The following is a 22661-nucleotide window of genomic DNA, read 5'->3' as shown; positions in this document are numbered from 1 at the left end:
GAGAAAAAACAAACAACCCGATTCAAAACTGGGCAAAGGACTTGAATAGACATTTTTCCAAAAAAGATACACAGATGGCCAATAAGCACATGAAAAGATAAATCAGTATTACTAATCAATAGGGGAATGCAAATCAAAAGTACAATGAGATACCACCTCACACACATTGAATGGCTATTTTAAAAACAAAACAAAACAGAAAACAAGAGGTGTTGGTGAGGATGTGGAGAAAGTGCACTTGTGAGCTATTAGTGGGAGCGGAGAATGGTACAGCCACTGTGGAAAAAGTATAGTGGTTCCTCAAAACATTAAAAATTACCATAAGATCTAGCAATTCACTTTGAGGTATGTACTCAAAAGAATTAAAAGCAGGGTCTCAAAGAGATATTTATTTTTACACCCATTTTTATAGCAGCATTATTCACAATGGCCAAAAAATAGAAGTGACCCAAGCTGCTTACATCCATTGACAGAAGAATGGTAAACAAAATGTGGTATATACATATAATGGAGTAGTATTCAGCCTCGAAAAGGAAGAAAATTCTCACACCTGCTACAACAGGGATGAATGTTGAGGACATCATGCCAAGTGGAATAAGGCAGTGACAAAACGACAGGTTCTGTATGATTCCACTTACATGAAGTACTTGCAGTAGTCAAATCATAGACAGGAAGTATTACCGTGCCTGCCAAGAGCTGGGGGAGGGCAGAATGGGAAGTTACTGCTTCAGGGATACAATTTCAGTCTTACAGGTACGGAATAGATGGTGATGATGGTTGTACAATCATGTGGATGTATTTACTACCCCTATACTCTCTAACTAGAAATGGTTAAGATGGTAAGTTTTATGTTAAATGCATTTTATCACAATAATTAAAAACAGTTAGACCATTCACTGTATGTAATTTCTTTCTCAATTAAAAAGTACATGAAAAGAAAAAAACCAGTTCCAGGTGGATTATAAACCTAAATGCAAAGGCTAATGAAGGCAGCTTTTATTTTTATTTTTATTTATTTATTTTTATTAATGTTTATTTATTTTTGAGACAGACAAAGTGTGAGTGGGGGAGGGGCACGGAGCGAGGGGGACAGAGAATCCGAAGCAGGCTCCAGGCTCTGAGCTGTCAGCACAGACACGGACACGGGACTCGAACTCACGAACTGTGAGATCATGACCTGAGCCAAAGTCAGACACCCAACCGACTGAGCCACCCAGGCGCCCCTAATGAAGACAGCTTTTAAATACAATACACGAGAATACTTCATGAGCCTGACATAGGGAATGCTTTCCTGAACAGCATACAAAAGGCACTAACCATACAGACAAAGATTGGTAAATTACTTTAAAAATTAAGAACTTCTGGGGTGCCCGGGTGGCTCAGTGCGTTAAGCATCCAACTTAGGCTCAGGTCATGATCTCGTGGTTTGTGAGATAGAGCCTCACATCAGCTCTGTGTTCCAAGTGTGGAGCCTGCTTGGAATTCTCTTTCTCCTCTCTCTCTGCCCCTCCTCTGCTCATGCGCTCTTTTTCTCAAAATAAATAATCCTTTTTTTTTTTTTTACTGTTTATTTTTTTATTTTTGAGACAGAGACAGAGCATGAACAGGGGAGGGACAGAGAGAGAGAGGGAGACACAGAATCTGAAACAGGCTCCAGGCTCTGAGCCGTCAGAACAGAGCCCGATGTGGGGCTCGAACCCACAAACTGTGAGATCATGACCTGAGCCGAAGTAGGACGCTTAACCGACTGCCACCCAGGTGCCCCAAAATAATCTTTTAAAAAATAAATAAATAAAAATAAAGATAATTAAGAACTTCTGTTCATCAAAAGATACCATTAGGAGGGTAAAAAGGTACGACAGAATGACAGAAGGTATATGTAACGGGCTTGTAACCAGATTATATCAAGATGTTCTATAAATTAGCAAGAAAAACATCAAACCTGCCATATAAAAATGGGTAAAAAACTTGAACAGATCTTTTACCAAAGAGAAACTCCTAATGGCCAATGATGACATGAAAAGCTATTCAATCTCATGAGTGATCAGGAAAATAGAAACCAAAATCATAATGAGATATCATGATATCCCCATCAGAGTGACTCCTACTGAACGCCTGTCGTCCCCCATGCAGATAAGGGTGGGTAATGGCAGGACCGCGTGCACTTCTGGCAGGTGCCACTTCAGAAAGCAATTCAGTGTTACTTAATAAAGCTGAGCGGGCCCATCCTGGGGCCCCAGCAGCCCACCTGCCTCGTGCCCCAGGGAGACACGTTTAAGGGTGCAGTGTGGCTTGTAAAGGCTGCAAGCTGGCAACAACCCAGATGCCTATCAACAGTGGGACGGAAGGCATGACGGAAGACCAAGCAGGCACCAAGTGACAGAGGACATCAGTGAAGCTGGGACACGGAGGCCGAGGGACAGACGTCAGCCACCACCATGAACGTGCAGTTCCAAAGAAAAGCTCAACCGTAGTTTAGGCATTGAAGTGGAAAAGTGCTAAGAAAAGCAACAACGTAATGACTCCCAAAGTCAGGATGGAGCAGCAGGAAGGGGCTCTGACAGGGAGAGGGCACACAGGGCTTCTGGGAACTCTACACTTCGACCTAGGTAATGGTTATACCAGAGTTTCCTATAAAATAACTTCAGTAAAATATTTTAATGCATCTGTATGCATCTCTATTTTTTATTTTTGACAGAAAGCTTTGTTCTTGCTTTTTTAATTTTTTTTTTAACGTTTATTTTTGAGACAGAGAGAGACAGAGCATGGACGGGGGAGGGGCAGAGAGAGAGGGAGACACAGAATCCGAAGCTGGCTCCAGGCTCTGAACTATCAGCCCAGAGCCCAACGTGGGGCTCGAACTCATGGACCGCGAGATCGTGACCTGAGTTGAAGTCGGACGCTCAACTGACTGAGCCACCCAGGCGCCCCTATTCTTGCTTTTTTTAAAGAATCCAAGAAACCCATGAATTCCCCTCACCACACTACAGGGGGATGTCCTTGTGAGAAGAACCTGACTTTTGAGAAGGCCAGAAGGTCCACAAAACCACACACACACCCCATGGGGGAGCACCCAGCTGTCCTGCTTGTCTGAACCCCTTCGGTGGGCGATGCTCCCCTGCAGGGGTCAGAGACAGGAGGCATCCACAGTGCTGCCTGAATGAGGAAGGGAGGAAGCGGGAGGAAGGACTCACATGCAGAATAAGGCTGACAGGCACCAGGGCTCTGAAATAACATACCCCAAGAAGTGCTGAAGTCCTCTTCATTTCTTCTCCGTTCACCCGAATGCTGCGGTTTTCCATCACTGTGATTCAAAAAGCAGAGCAGATAAAATTTGCCCTGTATCTATCAATCAGCCAATCATTTCTGTGAAAGACTCAAGAATGAGGAGCAAGCCTCACTCCCTGACGGGGACACAACGGCAGCACCTGCCACATCCGACCTTGACAAACTGTCCACTGGGGCCAGTGTTCGAGCCCAGCACTGGAGCCAGTAGGTATGGGGACGCACACTGGCCGGCCACACTGAACGGAGCCGCCACTGGCCAGGCCAGCTGCAGAGCGCTGGGCGGGGCTCGGCTCTCCTAGTGCCCAGCAGGACCTGGGTGCCCAGAGGGCTACAAGGCAAAGGCAGAGGAGAGCCCCGCAGCCCTTCTAGGGGCTCTCTCCAAGGGGTGGGCCCAAACACCCACAGTCTTGCGGAACAGGCTGAAGGCCTCCTCCCACACTGCTGCTCTCAAGAGCACACACTGCCCCTCGCCCAGGCACTCAGCAAAGCCAGACAGCACAAAAGGAATCCCCCGTGACTGAAATGTCAGAACCTTCTAGATCAAGAGGTGATGCAGTCCAACCCCTCTTGTTACAGAAAGGGAAAATAAAGGGCTTGTTCCCTCTCAGTGCCCACACGACACCCTGCCCACCCCTAAATAAGACAGAAAGAGTTGCTCTCAAACAAGGTAAAGAACTCTCTAGAAAGATGACTGGCCATCATGTTTATGGTACCTTACCTGCCAAAACTGGTATCAGAGGAAGCTCCAAAGTACAAAATAGTTGCCATAAACCGTAAACCTGTTGCACAGGAAGAAATTATCATCAATTTAACTTTTAAATTACTGGCACCTGCATTCTGCTCAACAGCCTACTTGATCTCAGGGAGGCGGAATTCTGGCACCTCTCGAGTGAACACGGGCCCCTACCCAACAACCGCCCTCCCCCTGCTTCCTAGTAAAACTCCTATTTCCTGCAAGTACCCTATTTTATTACCAAGACCTCATAGAGATATTTAGAAATATCAGGTAGGACAAACCTCACTCCCAATTTTCTTTAATCCTTCTCATTTTTAAGTGTGATTTAGGTATTTTTAGACTTTTAGCCTTCCATTTTCATTTCCAAATAGGTTTACTGAATTCACAAAAGCGTAACTAGAATTTTCACTGGATTTTGCATCGGCTTTGTAGATTAACGTGGACAGAGGTGAAATCTTTGTATTAGGTCATGACGTCCTCCAAGAGTATGAAACATCTCTGCATTTGTTCAGACCACCTTCATGCCCCCATCAGAGCTTCTGTCTTGTTCATCCCTTCCTGCTGCTATCTGAGAGGCCCCGGCCTTGTCCGCCCCTCTGCCGCCTGTACCTCCAGGCCCAGCGCTCTGTGCTTTGCCCTCGAGGAACGGCTGATGTCCTCCAGGCCAGCAACTGGCTCCTCCTTGGCTCTCGGGCTGGTTCTGCCCATCTGGGGCGGCAGGGGAGAGAGGTGGGCTTCTTCTCTCCCACTGGACCCGACCCACCAGCCCACAGTCCTTGGCCTGCAGCCACAGCTTCTGGGGCCTGGCTCCCCCACCGGCAGCCCCTGCAAGGCCACTGCCCTCCCAGGGTCCCGTTGACAGCTCACCCTCCAAGCCCGGGGGTGGAAATGCTTCCAGCCAGTGCCTGCCCTGGAGGCTTCTGTGTCTCTTGCTGGTGCCCTCACCCCTGGCCTTGCCTCAGTACACAGTCCCTTCCTTCAACTCTTCTAGATCATTCCCTCGAATGCCCTCTGCTTCCCAATGAGACCTTGAGTAGAGCGGTCTCCATCTCACTATTAACTAAAATAAACGCTCAGCTTTGATGTTAACGGCAGCACCAGAAATGTTCCAATTGCATTGGTGGCTTTTAAAACTCCTACAATTGTTAACCCACAGAAAACATTTTTAAAACTTCAGGTCTAGGGTCACCTGGGTGGCTCAGTCAGTTGAGCGTCTGACTTCAGTTCAGGTCATGATCTCACTGTTCATGAGTTTGAGCCCCACGTTGGGCCCTGCACTGTCAGCACAGAGCCTGCTTTGGATCCTCTATCCCCTTCTCTCTGCCCCTCCCCCACTTGCGCTCTCTCAAGAATAAATAAACGTTTAAAAAAAACCACTTCAGGTCTTATCATCTGACTATCCTTCTATGAATGATGTGCAGCTTAACTTGGTCTTAGAGCTCAATGTCCCATTTCTTACACACTCGAAGATGCTGTGAGTGTGGATGGGAATGAATGATGCTGTTGGGGGACAGTGAGCAAGAGTGGCCCGCCGACCCCAAGTTATGATAAAATGCCTTGCCTTCAACTGAGAACAAAGGCCCATTGTGAGTCTGCAGAGTATCTTCAGGTTCACACGTACATTCTGGTTCTTTATTTTTTTTTACATTTTTTAATTATTTATTTATTTATTTATTTTTGAGACAGAGACAGAGCATGAGCAGAGGAGGGGCAGAGAGAGAGGGAGACACAGAATCATAAGCAGGTTCCAGGCTCTGAGCTGCCAGCACAGAGCCCGACGCGGGGCTCGAACTCACAGACCGGGAGATCATGACCTGAGCTGAAGTCAGACGCTTAACCGACTGAGCCACCCAGGCACCCCCATTCTGGTTCTTTAAAAGATCACGAGAATTGAAGATGAGGCAAACTCGGCAGCAATGTTCGCCGCGATCCAGGAAGTGACAAAATAGACGCAAATGGGTACTGGCCGGTAGCGTGAGTCTTTCCACGGCAGACGTGACACCGTGGCATCACAACACCTCAAGCACATGAGCTCCCATGCAAATGCAAGACGCTACCTGGAGCCTCACACCTTCTCCCTTACCGGGTGTTTCCTCATTTTACAGGAACCGTGGAGAAGCTAAGTGCCCGAGGAGCACAGATCATACAGGGGGGGAGACAGGAGCGTGCCCTCCACACGGCCACCTCACCACCCGTCCTGGCCCGGACGACACCCACAGACACCCTGGGAGGGGACAGATGGGGCGGGTGACAAGCTGTAGCCACCCCCCCCCCCCCCCCCGCAGTCAGTCTGACTCTCCTCCTGAACACCTCATTCTGCCAGACAACTCCCCACACTCTGCGCTGGGCTCAAGGCCCCAAGCCGGAGAAAACTCAGGACCATGAGCTGACAGTAGGTCGCTGTAGGCTGGCATTTGCTGTCCAGTCATCCCGGGCCTTGGTGCTCCTGCAGCCTGGCCAAGGGCACCAGGTACCGTGAGCAGACTGTCCACTCCTGCCCGAAGAGCCTTCCACAGGATAGAGCTGACCCCGCAGCCCCCACTTTGAGTGGTTCTCCAGTTGGGCCTCCTCAGGACAAGGCTGAGCTCTGTACTTTCCTGACAGAGCCCTTGACACAGCTCGCCCTCTTCTGCACCTTCTGCCTCATTTTCCCGGTCCCCTCCTGCTCCCCTGCTGCTTCCTCCCTCTGCTCCAACTCCCCCTGCATTCTGACAGCTCACAGCACCTCCTCAGTCAGCTTGCTCCTCCCTCCACACTGCAATGGACACATTTAGCTAAGGAGGCTGCTGCTTTTCTTCCTGGAGCGTGACGAGGGCCTGGGGGTGAAGCTCCCCGTGCCCACCCCTCACCTGGCTGAGCCCACAGCCCCCTGGGTAGCCGCTCCAGCCCGGGTGCAACGCCCTCTGCAGCTGGTCCTTTGTTCCTGCAGCCGCTCCCATCCCAGATGCACACTAGAAAGAAATTAGACTTCAGAGTCAGAAAGCACCCTTTGAACCACAGCCTCAGCTTAACTTTGGGCAAGGTGCCTGCACACTGGCCTCTCTGACCTTGGTCTTCTCATCTGTAAAGTGGGGCTGGTAATACCGAGGTGAGCACATCCCTGTTTCAGTGACAGTGTCTCAGCTTCTGTTTGGGAAAGTTTCCTCTTCGTCCTCATAGGATGGACCAGTAGAACTCACCTCCGTGCCGTGTCCCCGCCAAGGGGCACATGTGGGGCACAGTGAGGGAAACGAGGCACTCCTAGTGCTGAAACTGAGTCTTGGACGAAAGTGACATGTGGATGCGAAGTCACGGCTCACTGCCGGCCCCCGGGCCTCAGGGCCTTCCCTTCCCAAGGCCTGGTCCTGCTGTTCCTCTGATCTGGGAGCGCCCCCATATCCCTCTGGCAGATCTCTTTTCAAATTAAGGGCAAGTGAGTTTCTGCATTGTTAACCCCAAGTCCCTACCTGACTGTCTCCCTCCCTCCCAGAGCGCCCAGGATGAGGTGCAAACCCCAGCAAACCCCACCCCCAGCCTCAGTGCTGGCACATCGCCAGCCGCGTGGCCCCAAAGGTTCCCAGCCGCGGCCAACGTCGTGCTCCCTGAGCACCCTGAACGCTCTCCCAGCTGTGTTTCCAGCATGTAGCTGCTGATTTACAAGCAGGAAGCCTGAACAGAGTGGCCCCACTGCAGAGGCCCACGCTGCTCCCATGGCACTGCCTCCTGTGGGACCTGCTGTGGGGCTATGGGAGGCTCTGGGCCAGGCTCCAGGGCTATGAGCACCAAGGCTCCCACAGACGTGGTTCCTAACACCTGGGTGCATCCCCAGGAAGGGCTGGGACGCTCCTGAGCACACGGGCCGAGGTGAGGCCACAGCCTCTGCCACAGAGGCTGGGTCAGCAGCACGAGGAGTTTATGAACTAGCAGCCCTCAGGTCACAGCAGGTGGCTCTCCGACACCAGAGGGGCCGTTCAGAAGAATCACACTGTGAAGAGAGCCTCCCGGGAACAGTTTCCTGAAAGAATCAAGTCACCCGTCCTTACTCAGTATCTTCCACCAGAAATGTCAGGGTAGAAAGCATTTGTGCAAAATAAGTGAAAACGAATGTCAGCAATGTTCTTTCTGCTACTAGATTGTCTATGAAGTGGAAAAAGTTTCTAGGAAAAAATTCGGGTAAAGCCTTATCTTAACGCAACTCACCACCACATTTCTTGAGGAATTCCCATACGTGCTGCTCACGGTGACAGATATGGCGCTTTCAAGGTATTTTGCCACTAAATCTTCAAAAGAAGGTGTGGCATCCTTAGGATCTATGAGCCGTGCGGCAATTCTGGGGTCTAGCCCTACGAAATGCACAACTACAGAGAAAAAGAGCATTTAGTACTGTACGGAAAAGAAGGACTGTCCTTGCCCTGCCCTTACGAGGTCCTCAAGGCTCGAATCAATACCAGCACCGCCATCCCCTCAAGTCCCAGCGGTGAGAGCCAAGGGATGCTCTGCCACTCCTAGGGAAGTCTGAACCTTTGGGAAGAATGGCCTCCACAGCCCAGGTCCCGCACAGGCAATCTCCGTGGGGGACAGACCCTGAGCAGCCGCAACACTCTGAACAAACGTGGAACAGGAAGCTCTCAAAAATGTTGAGAGACACGGCGGTGAGAATCCTCAGGCACTCTTCCTGCCCCCTCTGCCCCTGCTCCCCAGCTTTCTGACACACGCCCTCACCGGGCTGGCTTCCCAGGCATCCCTGACCCCACTTCAAGGTGTCCAGGAACCCAAGTGTCTTGAGTAGAAGGAAAAGCATACACGGCTCATCACCGAGTTCTGGGTGGGGGTGGATGGGCAGTGCATGTGAAGGCACGGACGCCTGGCATTCAGGGTCCCCCAACATGCGGAAAACTCCTAGAGACCCACAGACCTCTGCTGCATGGGATGTGTAAGAAGAACCAGGCGCTAGGCCACCCCTGGCAGTCAATGCCCCCACCTTGTGGCTTTCTCATCTGGAGACCCTGGGAAGAGGTTCCTGTGAGCATCTGTGAGACGTGTGGGAAGATGTTTGTGAAAAATAAAAATGGCATTTGCTAAATAAGTTTCAGTACCAGAGTATTTTAGACACGGACAGGGGAGCCATAAAGGTTGGGGGTGCTGATCAACAGAGATAAATCTGAGTCCTAAGTGATTGCTTTTCAAGTTACTTTAACACTTTGAATAATGTTACACAAAAATAAGTTTGCTTTCAAACAAATCTGTGGTCTTAGATCACAATACACTAAATATTATTTTTCTGGCATCTTTAAATTATGCCAGTCTAGGAGAGTCACGTTTGCCAACGCACCAAGTATCATGACTTTTTTGTTTCATGTCTTTGTCTCACCTGGCACCTTGGACGGAGAACAGTGGCAGGCGCTCTGGACGCCTGCACCTGCCGCAGCCATGCGTGGCCCCGCCCCACACTGCCCGGCAATGCTAACTGACCCCATTGGGCTAGTTGACGCTACGTGCCTTTTCAAGGCTCAGCCAGCATATATTTTTGAAAACTCTTGGGGAAGATGTGACAGCACCGAAGGGTCGCGGGGGCTGGTTGCTGTAAGCTCACAACTAACACATCAAAGCCCACCGGGCAAACCCCACGATGGGGAGAAAACGCCAGTAGTGGACAAGGAAAGGCCAGCGAAACAGGTTTGAAACGAGCTAAGAAAAGTTGAGAAAAATGATAAAAGTTATGAAAAATAACTAAATTAGAATTAGAAATACTTAGAAAAATAAAAATTGAACAAAGAAAGGAAGGGGTTTGGGAAAGGAAAATAAAACAAACAACTGTTTCAGAAACAAAACGGAACCTGCAGTACACAAAAGCCAGGAGACAAGGCTGCACACGAAAAAGACGATGGAAGAGAGGAATTTCCTTAATAAAAGGCAACTGAGATGGAAAATAGATTCTAGATAAACACGCATCAATGTACACAATAAGAGTTCAAACATCACAGAGAAGATAAAAAACCAGGCATCATGTACCTCCTGACAGGAGGACACGCCTAGGGTCAGGGGTCAGGGTCAGGGTCAGGACATAGTCTTGCCTTCCCCAAATCAGGCCTGAAATCGGACCAAGCCTCCAGATCTAAGTGTCAATTTACAGAATAGAAGAGTGAGAAGAACACTCTAAGTGGCAAGAAGGGGGCACGTTCCCAAAAATCTAGACTCTGGGCCATCGTACGTGACAACCTGGTTCTATCCACAAGGACGAAGTAATTTCAGGAAGACAAAACAAGGAGAGAGAATATACAGATGAAAAGAAAGGAAACTTAAGAAAAATATCACACCTATCCCAGCTTCAGGATAACCTAACCCTTGTTTGGATCTCAAGTCATGCAAAGTGTAAACACCCAAACCAAGCAAACAAAATATTTAAAGACAACTGGGGCAGTGCAGACACCGACTGGATGTCTAATAACACTGAAAGATCACTACGAATTTTGGGGGGAGATGATGATGGCATCATCTTAAAATGAAACTCTCGTGTCTCATCATGTAACTGAAATATTTACAGATTAATCTCATGATGCTTGGAATTTGCTACAAAATATTTGGGGGGGGCAGTTTGGAAATGTGAGGCGTGACAGAGGAGAGAAGATTGGACAGGGTGATGGGTACTGTGTTGTTCTCCAATACCACCTCCGACAACCGGTGTGTGGGTCTGTCCCCTCCACAGCTGTCAGCTCTCTGCACCCGCTGCGCTTAGTGCAGATGCCGGAGGCTGAGGGCTCCGCCTCACGAGACCCCCGCCTCCTCAGATGCCTCCTACGCCTCCTACCGACCAGCTGCAAATCGGGGTTCCCGTTACCCCCTCCCCGGGCCCCGTGGTCGGCCAGCGTGGCTCACGGGACTCGGGAAAGCACCTCTCTTACTAATACCTGTTTATTAGGAATGACACAACTCAGGATCATCCAGAAGGAAGAGACACGCAGGGCAAGGGACAGGGCAGGGGGAGCGCCAGCACCCAGATGTGCTCACCAACCTGGGAGCTCTCCGGATCCCCCCCTCCCAACCCCGTGCAGGGCATCTATGGAGGTCCCATTGCACAGGTGTGACTGATGAGATTGCCAGCCCCTGAGACTGACTGCTCCCCATCCCCTCTCCCTCCCTGGAGTGGGGGTGGCGGCGGGGCGGGGCGGGGGTGGGGCTTGCAGTCCCACCCACTGAGCAGGGCGTGGTTGTGGTTTTGTGGTCCCATCCAGAAGCGGATGGGGGCCTCAGCTCTGAATACTATCATTAGCACACAAAAGACACTCTTAGCACTCTGAGGATTGCCAAGGTCTTAGGAACTATGTTCCAGGAAACAGGGTCAAAGACTAATATATAGTTCTTACTGTATAACAGGTACTTTTGTACATGTTGGAAATTTCTGTACAATCAAAAGTTTTTTTCCAACATCGTATTATGAATATTTTCAAACATGCAGACAATTTAAAAAGAATTATACAGTGAACATTCATACATCTACTACCTAGATCCTATGATGCGCATGCCTGTTCATCTAGTGAAAAAACTTAACAATTTTTTTACTATATTAAGTGAAAGATAAAAACGTGTTCTATATTGTTTTGATGTTAATTACTCTGGACTTCATTATTTTTAATCTAATTTAGTCTAATTTTCATTCCAGTTAGTGAACACACATTTAATTAATGTCAGGTGCACAACACAGTGGTTCAACAGCTGCATAGAATGGCCAGTGCTCGTCACCACAAGTGCCCTCCTTAGTCCCCATCGCCTATTTCCACCAGCCCCAGCTCCCCTCTGGTAGCCAGCGGTGTGTTCTCTGTAGTTAGGAGTCTGTTTCTTGATTTGCTCTGTTTTCTCCTTTGCTCATCTGTTTCTGAAATTGCACGTATGAGTGAAATCGTATGGTATCTGTCTTCCTCTGACTTATTTCACTTGGCAAAATGCTCCATCCACATCACTGCAAACGGCAAGATTTCACGGTTTCCGATGGCCGAGTGACATTCCATTGTACACACACAGCACACCTCCTTTACCCATTCCTCGGCCGACGGACACAAGGCTGCCTCCGTAGCTTGGCTATTGTTCTGCTGGTATGAACACTGGGGTGCGTGCGTCCCTTTGAACTAGTGTTCCTGTATTCTGTGGGTAAATACCCCGTAGTGTGATTACCGGAACGTAGGGCAATTCTATTTTTAATTTTGGGGGAACCTCCACACTGTTCTCCAGAGCAGCTGCACCAGTTTGCATTCCCACGAGCAGGGCACGAAGGTTCCCCTTTCTCCACGTCCTTGCCGACACTTGTTATTTCTTGTGATTTTGATTTCAGCCATCCTGACAGGTGTGAGGTGCCATGTCACTGTGGTTTTGATCTGTATTTCCCTCATACTGAGTGATGTTGAGCATCTTCTCATGTGTCTGGACTTTAGTTTAATTCTCAGGGAGTTTAAAGCTATTTGTGGTAACAACAAATGCCATCTGAACACACTGCATAACTCACTTCTTTCTTATTTTAAACTACAGAAGGAATATACACACTTGGAAAAAAACAAAAAACAACAACAAAAACGAACAATCTAAAGCACGGAGGGAAGGTGTCCCCTCACCCTTGGGACACACGGCCCAGCTGCCTGGTGCTGCCTCCCACTGTCAGGAGGGGTCACTGCTGGAGACTCAGATTTCAGAGATCGTGAAAACGAAAACTTGACCGTGCTTTCAACCGCCATCATTACCAAAAAACTGCAGCACTGTCCTCACAAAATCCTTGGCATTAAAACAAATAACAGGACATTTACATTTCAGAGTATGAAACGGCACTTTCCTGGGAGATGAAAACCAATTCACCGATTTTCTGACTTCTGACCTTGGAAAAAACGCTCCTATTGTATAGCCACCGCTTACATAGTACCATGTGCAGACCTTCTTACGCTAAGAGCTGTACACGGATCAATCCGAACCCTGCAAGGTGGGTGTCACTCACCTGCACTTTATGGTGATGACGACGAGGCACAGAGAGGCTGGGACGGTGAACCCAAGGCCCCATGGCATCAATCGGGAGCTAACCCCCGAGGGAGGGCCATTCCCAGCAGACCAAGACGCGCCTTTCTGACCAGAGCGCACGCTCTGGGCCCCTCACGGGCTCCCCGCACCACGCTCCAGCCTGTTCTCCCAGTCCCAGCACGTGCTCCAGACACTGCCCTCTGCTCACACGGAGCTCTCTCGCTGGCACCACCGCATGGTGTCACGTCCTTTCGCACTCTGGGGCCACAGCACGTGTGCATTTGGTCTACAATTCTCCCCGCCCCCCGTGATTTCTGCAAACTGCCCACCTGTTGTTTTCAGGAGGGTTGGCCCCTTTCCCCAGGCAGGGAGTTGCCCCTCCTGTACTCTTGTCCACGCACAGGCTGCAGCAGGACCACATCTGCTGTGCTGTCATTTACCTTGAAAGTCTGCTTGCCCCCTTGCATCGTGAGCTCTTGGGCACGGGACTGATAAGAGTTGGCATTTCCTGAACACTTCCCATGAGCAGACGTTATGCTAAACACCTCGAAGTACTGTTACACCGAAATCTCACCACAACCCTGTTAGGCAGGCACCAGATCCACCTTACAGATATGGAAACTGAGGCTCAGGGTGGCTAACCAATTTTCCCAGCATGCCCCAACTGGCAAGTGGCAAAGCTAAGGTCTGAGACCCTATCTGCTGCATCCAGGGCCCACACTGTAAGTCTCCCTTTATAGTAACTGTCTCTCCATACATGAATGAGGGTCTGTCTTGCAGAGGCTGAGGGAGAAAGAAACCAGGGGCCCACTCAGCTCTGTGCACATCAACAGTCAGATTTCGCTCAGCTTGCTCCATAAACAGACGTTTGCAGTCCTGTCACGTTTTCCTGCGTGATTTCGCCTGGGATTCCCTTGAAGGGGGGCCAGGAAGGGAGGGAGCACAGAGGAGAGCAGGGGGGAGGGGCTGGGGCTCACCCAGGAGAAGAGCTGGGCTTCCTCTCTGGTGCTCCCACTTGCCGAGACCCTAAGTCTCCACTAAGGCCATCTAAGAACGGCAGGGTCTCCTACTAGTGAGAGATGCAGGTCTGGGTTTCCATCTTCAGATAAGACAACAGAAAGAGCATCTTGTAAGACAAAGTGGCTGAAACACAATGTGTACTCTAAGTCAGTTATATAAGTCCGCGGTGTCACATTTGCAAACAAAAAGGCAGCTAGAATATAAAAGAGCGAGACTTGAGTCTGAAAAGAGGAGGCCTAAGTTGAAATCTCAAGACTGACTTACGATTATTTCTCTGAGCCTGTTTCCTCATCTATAAAATGGAAAATAATAAGACCAAACACGTAGAGTTAATGTGAAGATGGAGAAGGAGCAGGTAAGAAGAACTCGCACCCTTGCACAGGTGTCTAATAAACGCTATTAAGTACGCCTTGTGCAAGAAAATTACTTATGTGTGCTTTAATTGAAATGTGATTTATTCAGGGGTGCCTGGGTGGCTCAGTTGGTAAGTGTCCGACTTCAGCTCAGGTCATGATCTCTCAGTTCACGAGTTTGAGCCCCGCGTCAGGCTCTGTGCCGACAGCTCGGAGCCTGGAGCCCGCTTCGGGTTCTGTGTCTCCCTCTCTCTGCCCCTCCCCCACTCACACTCTGTCTCTCTCTCAAAAATAAATAAACATTTAAAAAAAATTTAGGGGTACCTGGGTGGCTCAGTCGGTTGAGCGTCTGACTTCGGCTCAGGTCATGATCTTGTGGTTTGTGAGTTCGAGCCCCGCGTCGGGCTCTGTGCTGATGGCTCAGAGCCTGGAGCCTGCTTTGGATTCTGTGTCTCCCTCTCTCTCTGCCCCCCTACCCCACTCGCATTCTGTCTCTGTCTCTCTCCAAAATAAATAAACTTTTAAAAAAAATTTTTAATGTGATTTATTCAAATTCATTTTATTTTTATTATTTTTTTTTAATTTTTTTTTTCTTTTCAACGTTTATTTATTTTTGGGACAGAGAGAGACAGAGCATGAACGGGGAAGGGGCAGAGAGAGAGGGAGACACAGAATCGGGAACAGGCTCCAGGCTCTGAGCCATCAGCCCAGAGCCTGACGCGGGGCTCGAACTCACGGACCGCGAGATCGTGACCTGGCTGAAGTCGGACGCTTAACCGACTGCGCCACCCAGGCGCCCCTCAAATTCATTTTAAATCTCAAACGGGGATGCCTGGGTGCCTCAGTCAGTTAAGCGTGCGACTTTGGCTCAGGTCATGATCTCACGGCTCATGAGTTCTAGCTCTGTGTGGGGCTCTGCGCTGATAGCCTGGAGCCTGGAGCTGCTTCAGATCCTGTGTCTCCCTCTCTCTCTGTTCCTCCCCTGCTGGTGCTCTGTCTCTCTCTCTCTCTCTCTCAAAAATAAATAGACATTTAAAAAAAGTTTAAATCTCAAACATACTATCATAGAATTGGATTATTACTTCCATTTTTATGGTATGTGAAGCTATGTCTTCATAGAATTGTCTTGGAACTTACAAAATTAAACCTCAATATTCACTTATTCAAGACTAATTCTGAACAAACACTTGCTCAGCACAAGCTCTGTCACACTGTCCGTGGCCTGTGGAGATACAGGAATGAACAAAACGCAAAAATGCTGCTTCAGAGAGCTTGGGGGCAGATCCACAGGGAACAAAGGGGTCAGACGCACACAGAGGGGGCAGTATTCTACACACCGTGCAGCTGCGTTGGGGGGTGTGCGCGGGGGTGTGGGCACTGCTGCATATGGTGGGTAGGAAGCCGCCCAACCCCCGCTGACCCTGCTATAACACCTCAGGGACCTGAGGAATCGAGCGAACAAAACACCCAGTTGAAGACGGAAAGTTCTCTACGGAAAATCTTACCCAACACACGTGGAAGGAATGATAGACATAGAAAAATCACCATCTTCCAGACATAACTAAAAAGTGATTCCGGTGACCCTCGCTGGCACATGAAGCCACTAAGGGGACAAGAGGGGGGCTGTGCTGATGTCACCTAACCCCCGCTTCCAGCTGAGCATCATGGATGCGAGGAAATGCAGCTGCATGACAGACGGTGGCCGGAGGGAACACAGACTATGGAGGTAGACTCGAAATTCAGGAAAACAGTGGATATTTGTGTCTGAGAAAATATACATGATTTTTAGAGATGTATGTGCCTTGCAACATATGGGACATAGGTTATACTAAAAAATTATTTATCTGGAATTCAAACTTAGCATCCTGCATTTTTATTTGCTAAATCCGACCAGCCAACTGCAGCACGGATGGGGTGTGAGGCAGCACCACCCAGGGAGGTGCTCTTGTGAAACAAGCAGGAGCTGAAAAACGGACTTGTAGAGCCAAGCTCCAGTTTTCAGAAAGCACGGAGGAAAGGGGAACGAGTTAAAGGACCCCACAGTGACAAAACAGGTGAGTCCAGGACATGGGACCTTTTGCAAGACGGGGTCAGGGGTCGGAGGATGAGCTTATTAGAAGAGGCAGAAGAGACAAGAAATGTCACGGATGACCTTGCCCGTCCTGATCCCAATAGATCAAGTGTAGAAGGACATTTAAAAACAATCAGGTAACTTATTTGGACTGAGTATTAAATCTGTCAGGTTTGGGAATGGCATTGCAGCCACGTGAAGAAAAGCCCAGGTGTTTTAGACCTGCATCCTGAACCCTGTTAGCTAAAATGGCATGTCTGGATTTTCCTTAATCCCAGCTCCCTACCCCTCCCCTCATAAAGGGGCAGATGAAGGAAGGACAGAAAAACCTTGATAACTGTTTGGTCTGGGTGGGTGTGTATATGGGGCTCATTATACTCTCATCTTTTCATGATTTGCTGCGCGCGCGCGCGTGTGTGTGTGTGGTTTACAGGAATGGGGCAGCAAGTCGTGCCGATAGCTGGGAGCACACTGCAGGAGAGGGAAGAACCAAGACCCTCACGTAGAGCAGGAGGCTGGGGTGCAGTGAGAGCAGGGAGAGAGGAGACGAGCTCCTGCCCGGTGAGGGGCAGGTGCAGACCTGCAGGCATGTGGGGAGCTGCTGGAGGGTTCGGGACAGGGAGTGTGTAGGACCTCTCTGGGAGCCGTGCAGAGAGCCGGTGGAGGGGCGGGTGGAGGCAGGAGGCCACCGAGGAAGCTCGTGCCCAGTGCTGTCAGGAGGTAAAGGCTGAAACAAATGGCAGCAGCAGAGAGCAAGAAAGTCAGTTTCTAGCTGCATTTTGAAGGCAGAGCCAATAGGATTTGCTAAGAGCTTGAACGTAGTATATGCAAACAAGAGGGAAGTTAAAGATGACCTAAGACTCACGGAGAGCAAGTGCGGACACTGGCTAGGACAACACAGACCCCAGGAGGCAGGTCTCAGGCAGGGCAGGGGCTCAGTTTGACACATGTTAAGGCTGAAGTGACTACCACGTGTCCAATTACAGCACTGAGTAGGATATATAAACCCAGAATTCAGCAAAGGCTGTCCAAGTATTAGGGCTCTGCTCTCAAACGGGCCTTCCATGCAACAGACCTGCCGAACTGTTCTTTCCAAAGACAATTATGTAAAAATAAGGCTATGGGTTTCTTGTGAGCAGAGCGCTATGTTTGTCAAAAGTTGTCCCGTTTGCACCAAAAATTACTGTGGTGCAAGTGTGGGCATCGGGCTTTTGATTGCCGAGGCAACCACTTCGAAAGAACATCCATGTTGCCAGCTGTATGACAAGCTGCTAGCAAAACAACCAGAAAAGGAACAAGGCCGCCCCCACCCGTGAAGGTCCCTCCAGAAAAGCCAGGGTGACCTGGATAACTGACCTGTGAGTGAGCCTGCTTTTCCCTTCCTGCACCCTAATTCCCACCTTTATGATTTATATCAGCCAATAAGGAGTGAGCCCTTGAAACCCCAAGCCCCACATCCTTAGACCCTCATAAAGGCAGAGCCTCAGACCTGCTCCCCCTCTTGCTCTACCTGTGACTTTGCTGTGCACCCCAGTGTGCTGCATACCCTCCGGGACCTGTGAGGAATAAATCTTGTCCCTCAGAGTTCCCCAGTGGTTTTGCTGAACTGTGTCCTGTCATCATAAAAGTGAACACTGGCCCCCGGCACTCCTCGCTGAGACAACACAGACACAACTGGCTATAAGTCCCCCACAGCCCAGTGAGACTGGATGAGGCTGAAAGGGCCAGGCCCAAGTGCCACCTTCTCACTGCCCCCCACCCCACCCTGTGAGCCCCTCTTCAGGACCGGACAGCCCCTTCTAGGAGCTCCTGCCAGGCAGCTAGGGGGCTGGAACTCCAAGGGCAGGGAGGATAGGAAGTGGATGTCCCCACCCAAGGCACCAGCAGCTGTGGCGAGGCACAGGCTAGAGCCCACAGCAGGACTTTTCAGGACCGGGACAAGCATCTCTGCTCGTTCTAAGTTGTAAGACTCTCAAAGGGCAGGTCCAAGTGGGCTACGTCTTATAACTATTCTCACAGAGTGAAGCTTTGAAATTAGGATGAAATTAGGTGGTACTGAGGACAATTTAGTTTTTGAATAGAGGGATAACTTAATTTTCTAACGCTGTGAGTGAGTGAATGAATGCGTGTGATGAGGAAAATAGTCTGGGAGTCTGGCCATGGCTGGATTTTCAGGCCTTGGAACCGTGCTTTCCTCCCCAACTTCTCACTGAGCTCTCAGTTCAAGTCCTAGAGGGGCTCCCATGGAAGGATGGAACCCCCATTCCAGAAACTCTCTGGGGAAAAGCAGGCTGGTGTTTGCAGAGGTTTCTGTCATTTAGATCATTTTTTTTTTCACACTTATTTTCACATGCCCAAACAAAACTTCTAAAAGTTTAAATAATTAAAACTGGAGCTTGGGAGACTTTAAATTGGACTGAAGCAGGCATGTAAGTAGGACTTAAGGCAGTGAATGGAGATGTCTGACCTGGAAAACTGATTATATGCCTCATGCTCTTGGCCCCATCGGAGGAGGCTCCATTTCTATGTAGTTACACCGTGGACTGGATGTGGAGACTTCCCCTGGGGGCGCCGTCAGAAGCTGGGATGTCCAGGGGACCACTGCCAACTGCACGGCTCTGCAGTGACACCATGATGCCTTTAACAGAGGAAATAAGAGCCTGTGAACACAAATAAAGTTTCAAAACTAAACATAAACAATGCACGTATTCAAGAAAGATAGGTTTTATAATTAAGCAGAAAGAAAAGGCCTAAAATTAATTTGTAAATAAAGAGCTCTTTTAGCCAAAAGCTAACCCCATGATCATACTCTCCGAATCTGGTCTCCTCTCTATTCAACATCACAGCAGAAATCTTAGCCAGTGTAATACAACAGGAAAAAGAAATAAAAGTCATATAAATCAGAAAGGAAGAATACGGTCCCTATTTATAGATGACACAAGTGTCTGTGTAGCAAACCCAAAGGAATTTACAAAAGGGGCTCCTGGGTGGCTCAGTCGGTTGAGCGTCTGACTTCGGCTCAGGTCATGATCTTGCAATTTGTGAGTTTGAGCCCCGCGTCGGGCTCTGTGCTGACAGTTCAGAGCTTGGAGCCTGCTTCAGATTCTGGGTCTCCCTCTCTCTCTGCCCGTCCCCTACTCATGCTCTGTCTCTCTCTCTCTCTCCCTCTCAATAATAAATAAACATTTTAAAAAAACCAAAAAACTTCCTGGAACTAACGTGTCAGGATAGCAAGGTTGCAGGATACAAGATCAAAACACAAAATCACCTGTATTTCTATGCACTCTCAACGAACATGTAAAAATGATCTTTTTAAAAAAAATGTATTACTATTTATAATAACCATTCCAAAAAATGAAATACTTAAATGGAAATCAACAAAACGTGCACAGGATCTGCATGGTGAAACTATGAAATACTGGTGAAAGAAATCAAAGAACACCTAACAAACAGAGGAACACCATGCTTCAGGGCCACAAAACTCCCAATGGGAATGAGAGTTCTCCCCCATTTAACCTGTAGAACCAAGATCTACAAGCCCCAAGTATGACAAACATGAAAACACCACACTGGGCCACATTATTATCACACTGCTTAAAACCAAGGATGAATAAAAACCTTAAAAGAGGCAGGGTGGGGGCGGGCAGGTGGGGTAGGGGTGTCACCTGGATAGAACTAAAGAGAAGTGTGACAGCCGGACTCCTGTGGGAAACAAAGCAAGCTATAAGACAGTGGGGTCACATCTCTAAACTGGTGAAAGGGAAAAAATGATCGACTTACAATTCTTTCGCTGGCAAAACTCTTTCAAAAATGACAGGTGGAGCAAGATTCGGACACGAAACGCACTGCTGGAAGAGACTGAAGGCTTAAATGCATGAAAGGTCACCCCTGTTCATGGATCAGAAAATTCAATACTGTCAAGACAGCAAAACTCCCAAAATTCCTTCATAGACTCAACACAATTTATACCAAAATCTCAGCTGGGCGCCTGAAGGAACTGACAAGCTGATCCTAAAATTTATATGGAAATGCAAAAGAACCAGAATACCCAAGACACTCTGGAAAAAGACAAAGTTGGAAGACATAATTCTTACTTTCAAAACTTACCACAAAGCTGAAGTACCCTAGACAGTGTGGTAATGGCATTAGGACAGACATATAGATCCGATGGAAAGAACTGAATGTCTAGAAATAAACCCTTATATTTATAGTCAATTGAGTTTCAATAAAGGTGCCAAAAAAATTCAACAGGGAAAGAAGAGTCTTATCAGCAGTTCTGGGGAAGCTGGATATCAACATGCAGGCAGCCAGGTGGGTCTGTGCCCTTATCGCACATTAGACATGAAAATTAACTCAAAATCAGACACAGATTCAAATGTAAGACCTAAAACCATAAATTCATATATATATGATATATATATATATATATATATATATATATATATATGAATAAATATGTTATTTATTCTGAGAGAGAGAGAGTGAGCGAGCACACAGGAGGGGCAGAGGGAGAAAGAGAATCCCAAGCAGGCTCCACACTGGCAACACAGAGCCTGATGCAGGGCTCAAACTCAAGAACCAGGAGATCATGACCTGAGCCAAAATGGAGTCAAACACTTAACCAACTGAACCACCCAGGTGGCCCTAAAACCATAAATTCTTAGAAGAAAATAGAAGTAAACCTTCAAGACCTGGGATAGGCAAAGCATTCTTGAATATGACAACAAAAGTGTAAGTAATAAAAGAAAATAATTGATAAACTGGAGTTCATCGGATTAAAAAATGTTGTGCTTCAAAAGACACCAGCAAGAAACTGAAGACAAATAAACCACAGCTGTGGGGAACTGCCAAGTATAGATCCAACAAGGGACTTGTATCAGAATATTGAAAGAATGCTTACAGATGCAAAATAAGACACAAGTAACCTCATTAAAAAAGGAGCAAAAGATCTGAGCAGACGTTTCCCCCGAGAAGATACACAAAAGGCGATAAGCACAGAGAAGACGCTCCATGCAATTAGTTAGGAGGGAAACGCAGTTTAAAGCCGCAGCGAGACCCCGCTTCACACCCCGGGAACGGCTGACAGCAGGAGATGGTACCGGCAAGGAGGCTGAGGGTCTGGCCCCCCCCCCCCCCCCCCCGTTCCAGTGCTGCTGGAGCACAGAGCAGTGTGCCTGCTCTGGAAAACACTGGCGGTTTCTTGAACACCTGATGAGTGTATGTTCTCAGTCACTCACCACTGGGGGCGGGGGGGGGGGGGCCTCAAATCTTCTCCCCAGCTCTCCTACCCAAATCAGACACTAAGAGAAGGGGGGTTGCAGTGGCACAGAAACAGAACTGACCAACAGACCCGACGCTGCTGACTCACCTGGGCCACTCTCAGCTGGGTCCAACCATCCTCATACATCGGTGTCACCACCAGGGCCTCAGCCTCTTGGAGCATGTCAATCACTTGGCTTTTTGCTCCAAATCATCCAAATACCTACTATCACAAAAATGGTTTTCGCATGCTCTGGGGTTCCCACAAGTTAGGTAGGCTTTGACCTCAGCAGCGTCTTCTTCCGATGCCGCGCGTTTGCTTGTTCTCCCCGAAAAATTATGTGTGCTATGTTTTCTTTTAAGATTCATGCTTTCTCTTTTTTCATTACCTATATCTTCCTTTAGGAATTGTTTTCTTTTCCATTCCATTTTCTGCAGAACTGAAGCCTCCTGCTTCCACGGTGGAGGTAGACAGCTGGGAGGCAGCGGTGAGCTGCTACTCTTCCGTCTGGGTCAGCAGACGGCTGGTCCGTGAGTCTGACACCGGAGGGCTGAAGACAGAGCTTGATGGAAGCTCGTGACGTCCGGCTTGTAAAAGAACTTAGAGTCTGTAGAAAAACATTAAATATTTCACTAGAATATGGATTCCTAAGACAGATCTATAAAGCAAACTGATTCCTGGTAAAACTCGTCCCAGGTAAAGTGGGGACACAGCATCACATTATCTATGAGCAAACTTTCTAATGAAACCATATGGTATCTTCCAGGGCTGTGACTCTTCACCCAGGCAGGAGCGCGTATCTGCATCACGGGCTGGAACGGGCAGGACTTGAGTCTCCGACCGCTGCCTGTGAGCGTGATGAGAGGCGCCGTGGACAGGAGGCCCCTGCAGACGTGCGTAAGACTGAAGATTCATAATTTACGACTTCCAGGGAAAGGCCAATTAACAGAAAGTAAA

At 48.6% G+C, this 22661-nt stretch overlaps 1 long non-coding RNA gene across 1 annotated transcript in view; it reads right to left on the bottom strand.

The window, feature by feature from the left end:
- The window catches only part of LOC113601478 (uncharacterized), a 113782-nt gene extending 92905 nt beyond the window's left edge, over positions 1-20877 (bottom strand). The window contains exons 1-3 of the long non-coding RNA XR_003422802.2: positions 18912-20877; positions 4007-4067; positions 3240-3304 (exon numbers count right to left, since the gene is read on the bottom strand). This is a non-coding gene — a long non-coding RNA (uncharacterized LOC113601478). The remainder of the gene's footprint in view (positions 1-3239; positions 3305-4006; positions 4068-18911) is intronic.
- Positions 20878-22661: the final 1784 nt, after the last annotated feature.

Source organism: Acinonyx jubatus, chromosome B1, assembly GCF_027475565.1.
Source record: "Acinonyx jubatus isolate Ajub_Pintada_27869175 chromosome B1, VMU_Ajub_asm_v1.0, whole genome shotgun sequence".
NCBI lineage: Eukaryota > Metazoa > Chordata > Mammalia > Carnivora > Felidae > Acinonyx > Acinonyx jubatus.
The sequence above is the reverse complement of the archived record's forward strand: the minus strand, read 5'-3'. Positions and strand labels throughout refer to the sequence as shown.